A 6,328-nucleotide genomic window follows, 5' to 3' on the forward strand; every position below is an offset into this window, starting at 1 on the left:
AGTTAATCAATACATTTTGTGCGCAAAAAACCCCTAAAAAAATCGACTTTATTCAACTATTAATTTTCTTCTGTGTTCCTCTGAGTGAGTTCACGTAGTGTAACAGCGCAGCGCTTTTGGGTTGTACGTCAGAACGTAGGCTCGCTATTGGCCGACGCTGGTCATGCGTGTGATGTTGGCCAATAGTGAGCTGGCGTTCTGACGTACAACCCAGAAGCGCTGCGCTGTTACACTACACTGTTAAAACTGTTACTTGAATCTAACTCAATAAAATTAAGACAACATTTTCCAACTACTTTTTGTAAGTTTATTGGACTAACTGATATTTTGAGTAAGGACAACCTAATATTTTCGAATTAATAAAAAAACATATTATTAAGTAGCATTTTAAGAAAAAGCCAATAAATTAAGTACAATCAAAGTAAAAAAACAGATCTGCATTTTATACAGACTTAATTAAATTAGGTAAAATTTAAATGAAAAAATACTTGTTAATGTCTTCTGTTTTATTAGTTTTAACCAATTTGGTCTTGGTTTTGAAAGTGTAAACCCAAATAATTAGTTCAGACTGTTAATTTTCAACATTTATTAACAGTACCAATTAGCTGCACAATGTAAACAATCAGTAACAGTAACATCTGAATCAGCCAATAAAGTGCTTCAGTGTTTTTACGGTGTACATATTAAAACAGTTTAATATTTCTAAACAGTTGAAATTAGCTGGACAGTATAAAGTAACATCTGTACTCATGCATTAAAACAATCATGAACTGCTGTTTTGTAAAACACCTTCACAGTAGTGTGTACATATTTTAAATATAATAATATATAAACATTTTAACACTAACTTACTTTACAGGTCACAAGCATGAGCATCTGACCTACAGTACAACTTAGTATTATACAATAACATGACACCTTCACATAGTTTGTTATTTAGAAACATTTTTACTCACATATTCCACTGATCCCACCAACTGACCAGTTTTGAAAGAACATTTTCACTTTATTTTTCAAAGTCATGAACTTTGGGCTTGGTTTTGGGCGCAGTGTGTCAAGTCCCACGAAAAGTCTTTGGAACACCTCAAATGTTTTGCAAAGCTTCGGTGGATACTCAAGATTAAGGGCATATGTCAACCCAAGCAGTAAGCAGCATGCTCTGGCCAGATTTCCGAGATTAGAAAGGACTGGAATTCCCTCAAGGATGATTCCTACTGCATCTGGCTCACGGCAGACATAAATGCTGAAATTTTTCATTTTCAGGTCATCATGAACAGTTGTCTCTACAGCCCCCTTTGAGATAAAACAAATATATATAAGACAATCTGATTTGTTTATGAAAAAACAAATACTCTACCATTACCAGCCAAATGTTGGTTCAGTTAGTTTACATTAACAGTCAGCACAATTTAAACCTGTTCACCAGACTGAGCCAATACTTACACAGTAATCAGAGATGAGCTCCTGTGCACTCTCTCCCATATATTCAAAGAGGCATCTCAGAGTGACATCTCTCTTTTTTACAGCAGTGGCACTTGGGTCCTAGTTAACAGAACAAAAATGAATAAATTATTTTTGTTGATAAATTCACTCCTTTTCATTGTGATATCCAGGGTTTTGACACAGAGGACAGGTAAATGAAAGACTTACTTCTGGTGAATTGTGGGATTTAGCTTCTGGATGGTATCTTGAGAGGTGAGAGCGGAAGGAACTCCAGGATTTAAAAGAACATGGGCAATCTATATGAATACAAGGCAAGGAATGGCTGTGTCCAAAGGTCCCATGACGCAGTCTATAATGTTTTAAAAATGTCCCTCTTTCTTTGTACCACAGTACGGCACAATTTACAGGGCCATCCCATCTGTTAAGAGGAAAAAGAAAAAACAAATATTAGTCATACAACTATAATGCAAGCCCTTTTAAAAAAAAAAAACACTTAAAATACAAGTGAAGATTAGCCTTCTGAACAAGATAAGCTTTAGTTCAACTAATTTAGTTAAATTGTAATGCATTAATCTACATTTTTTTTCTAATTGTAGTTTCCATTTACAAACCCATAATATCCCTGTAGATAATCTATCAACCTGTTAATATGAATATTTATTTTAAGTTTGACCATGCAATACAGACACAGATTTAGCATTGTGACAAAATTATATCTTTAAAAAAACACTTCTAAAGTAGAACAGTCTATTAATGATTATTCAGTCTTTAACTAACATAGCCTACATAATTCTTTATTCTTTCAAGCAGACATATTTGTATAAACTAAATACAAGTAATCCTTATAAAAGCTATTAAAGATCAATGAATGCTTTTCTATTTTTATTATGTTGTTTGAATAATATTAAGTGAAGTATACACTAAGAAATAATGTTGTGTGTTTTTAATCCATTCAGACATGAAAGAGTTAAATTCAGTCCTCGCGGGCTGTATAACGTTAAGTTAGCTGTCTAACGTTATATGCAGGGCTGCACGTGAGCGCACAGGAAAACCTCTTTTGCGTCGTCACTCTTATTCAGATCTATATTTCTGCTCTTCTCTTTCTCCCAGACGTTTACATTTTTGAACGATTGACATGCATCAAGCGCATGCCAACTCCTGTTCAGTCAGGTAAATCAGTAGGCTACGTTACAAAATGTAGGCCTAACATTACGCATCTAGTTACCACAAACGCAAATCAGTTCTGAATGGATCTCTTCCCTAATAGTTTCTCCCTAACATTAACGTTTTTATTCGCCATTATTTGTAGGTTTTAATTTAGTTATGGTCTCGTTTTTGTCTGTGAAAAAATGTTTGAAAAATGAAATTAACACTGCACTCTCAGTTCACTGGCAAACTTACAAACACATTTGAAAAATTAAACTATCACACAAAGACAACATTACTTATACAACGCACACACATCGATTTATACACTAACAGTTAACGTTAACATTATGTGGCTCAAGTTAGCTGCTACTTTCGAGCTGTTCGAGAGCACATTAAAAATGGCGACCGACGGTCGCAAAAGTTTGTAAGAAACAGAGCAATGGTTTTGCAGATTGTACAACATAAACACGTTAATTAGGCTAACATCTAACTTTAAAAATACAAAAAGTTACTTACATGGCTCAGTGTTCGAATAAGCTTCTGTCCTGGTCTGGTCCTGGAACGAGAGTGAAGGATTTGCCCGCGGGCTTGAACTTTCCGTTGCTGCAGGTGGGCGGGGTCGTTTTTTTACGTCTGATATAAACTTTTAAAATGAGTTTAGTAAAATCAATTTATGGTGAAGTCCAATGAACCTAATTTTATTATAGAAAATATTAAGTTACGAAAATATTCACACTTTTTACTTATCAATAACTCAAAAAAACAAAGAAATAAAAATAAATTAATTTAATGGAATAAATATAGTTAAAAAAAATAAGTCTCATGGACAATAGCACTGAGCGACTTTTTACAGTGTACCGTAGTCACACAAACAGCCACTGTAGTCACTTGGACCCTTTTAAACATTGTCTTTACAAACTTTATGGGCCGGTTACAATTTTCTTTCCTGTGTTTTCCAAAAATGCATAGCCTGTATATCATCCGTTAGTTAGTAGAGTCTATAACAGCTCTTAGAACAGTTAGTAGGAAAATTATGAAATTTGGCACGCTTAATGGGGTGGGCAGGAATAATCAGTTTTTAAATTATATAATATAATCAATTTAAATATTAACTTTTTTTTGGTTATAACTTTTCAACCCTTTGTCCTAAAATTGAAAACTTGGTATGCCTCATTAGTACCATGCATGATTTGAGGGTATGAGTCAAATTTGACAACAGAGACATAGGGCCCTATTTTAACGATCTGAAACGCAAGTGTCAAAGCGCAAAGCGCAATTAACTTTGTGGGCGGATCCCGGCGCTGTTGCTATTTTCCCGGCGGGATAAATGACTCTTGCGCCTGGCGCAAATGTAAAATGGGTTGGTCTGAAGTAGCTTCATTATTCATAGGTGTGGTTTGGGCGTAACGTGAAATAAACCAATCAGAGTGTCCTCTCACATTCCCTTTAAGAGCCGGCGCGCTTGTTCCACGGCGGATCGCTATTATAACGGCGGGTTTCCCAGCGCACGCCAGGAGCGATCACAGCCGAGGAGACCGACGTTCTCGTCAGGGCCGTAAAACACAGAGAAGTGACATTGGGGATGATGGGAGAAACACACCCAAATTAGCTTCGGTTAAACAGGCGTATAATTTGGGTAAATGTGTAGCCTAATCTAGATTTTTTTTTTTTTTTAAATCTAGATAGATCTTTTTCACATCTTCACGGACACAACAATGATTTCCCTCGTGTGTTAATATTTTTCCTTGTAATAATGTATGATTTGCAAAAATGAAAACTGCTGCATCTGTTTATATTAGAGAATCAAAGTGGATGCGCGTTAACATTATGGCCAAGCACGCGCCCTTAAAATACCATATGACTAACGCGCAACTCGCCACTGTCTTTAGACTAGGTTTTTCCTGGTCAATGGCGCAATTGCTTTCTAAAACTGGAAAATAGCACCATGGAAGTTTTGCGCCGGAACACGCCTCCTCTATGCGCTGAACCGCCCCCGCGAGCGCAAGTTCATTCCCTAATTTACCGACGTGCGTCTGTGGAGGGAAAAGTCCGCTGTGCGCGGGTGCAAAATAGGAATGATACATGCGTCGGTGTACAAAGTCAATTGCGCTGGGTGCAAGATAGGGCCCATAAAAACTGTTTTATGTACAGGTCATAAAACCTGAAAAATTGTTTCATTTTTTGCTTATAGCTTGTGAAATGTTTGACAGAAAATATGAATTTCTTGGGTCATGCTGAAACTGGTGACACCAATTTTGCCAGAATTGGTCAAAACATCCATCCACCATTTAAACATTTGATGTAAATATTGATTTCTTTTACACGCTTCCACACACTGGCACGGAATGTGGATCATCAACATTATGAAGGTATTATATATGAGAAGTTCGATGTCAGCGCCACCTAGTGTTCCAAAGATATAGGCTTTTTTTTTTTTTTTTTTTTTTACAAAACTTCAAAATATTGTCTTGGTGTTTTTATGTTCCTTGGTTCCTGTATGGATTATTTTTGGAGAACTCCAACTACGTCATTGTCATTGATCATAAGCAGGACTTTGTGAATAACACACCGCTGCCATCCACCAGTGAGACTGCAAAGCAAACCTCTACGAGCACTGCTTGCATCATCTCAGCACACAATATAGATGAACCTTATGAACAATCATTTTACACTTAAATCTAATCTTTCGGTTTCATACACTGTAAAAAAAAAAATCCATTAAATTTACAGTAAATATCGGCAGCTGTGGTTGCCAGTAATTTACCGTATAAAATACGGTAGCAATATTTTAGGTTTTACGGACTTAATTTTAAATTTACAGTAATAAACCTTATTTCATTATCTGATATAATGTTAATTTACCAACCTATTTAAGTATTAATATCTGTTTTGTACCATACACTGACAATCAACAAACACAGCAGTGACGAGAATCTCATAATCAATCTTAGCTCATCACAATCAGATCTTCAACAAGAAAGTTAATACTAATATAAATATAAAGAAGCTGCACAATGTCATTCACACAAACATTAAACACCATCATGGTAACACACATGAAATTTAAAAAATGCAATAAACATTAATTTAAAGGTGCCCTAGAATGTGAAATTGAATTTAACTTGCCATAGTTAAATAACAATAGTTTAGTACATGGACATGACATACAGTGAGTTTCAAACACCATTGTTTTCTCCTTCTTGTTTAAATCTCGTTTTTGAAAAACACCCCTGAAAAACGGGCGAATCTCCACATAACACCTACTGTGACGTAACCGATGGGATCATTAATATGTACGCCTCCAAAATTTGCATAAGCCAAGCCCTTTCAGAGATACGTGCTACACAGAACTGCGCTGCGCAGGTGAAGCACACACACACGCACACACAAGTACACAGACACACACGCACACAGACACACACACACGCACGAACGAACGAACGCACATACACACACACACGTGACTGTTAAGTTCGTACTGAAAATAATGAATAAACTTACCACTCCGAAACGTCCATTTGCATTCTACAAACAACCGCTCGTTCCTCAAACTCTGCATCGTCCTCTGAAACCGGCTCAAACATACGGTTGTACACCGAGGCCGTTTCTCAATACAAAGTACGCAAACTTCGGACTTGCGTCCTTGGTAGTTCAGACTTGCCAAGTTCGACTTAGGAGAACGAACTCCCGAGGACGAGAGGACGCAAGTCCGGTTATTCTGCAAATGGGACAGCGG

At 36.6% G+C, this 6,328-nt stretch overlaps 1 long non-coding RNA gene across 1 annotated transcript; it reads right to left on the reverse strand.

Annotated features, from left to right (window-relative positions):
* Window positions 1-664: 664 nt before the first annotated feature.
* On the reverse strand, window positions 665-3,411 carry LOC306995654. The gene is made up of 4 exons (XR_013796908.1): window positions 3,109-3,411; window positions 1,651-1,861; window positions 1,444-1,542; window positions 665-1,293 (listed from the first exon to the last, which is right to left on the reverse strand). It is a non-coding gene; the product is annotated as an uncharacterized lncRNA (long non-coding RNA).
* Between the last annotated feature and the right edge of the window lie 2,917 nt (window positions 3,412-6,328).

Source organism: Phoxinus phoxinus, assembly GCF_949152265.1.
Source record: "Phoxinus phoxinus genome assembly, chromosome: 3".
Classification (NCBI taxonomy): Eukaryota; Metazoa; Chordata; class Actinopteri; order Cypriniformes; family Leuciscidae; genus Phoxinus; species Phoxinus phoxinus.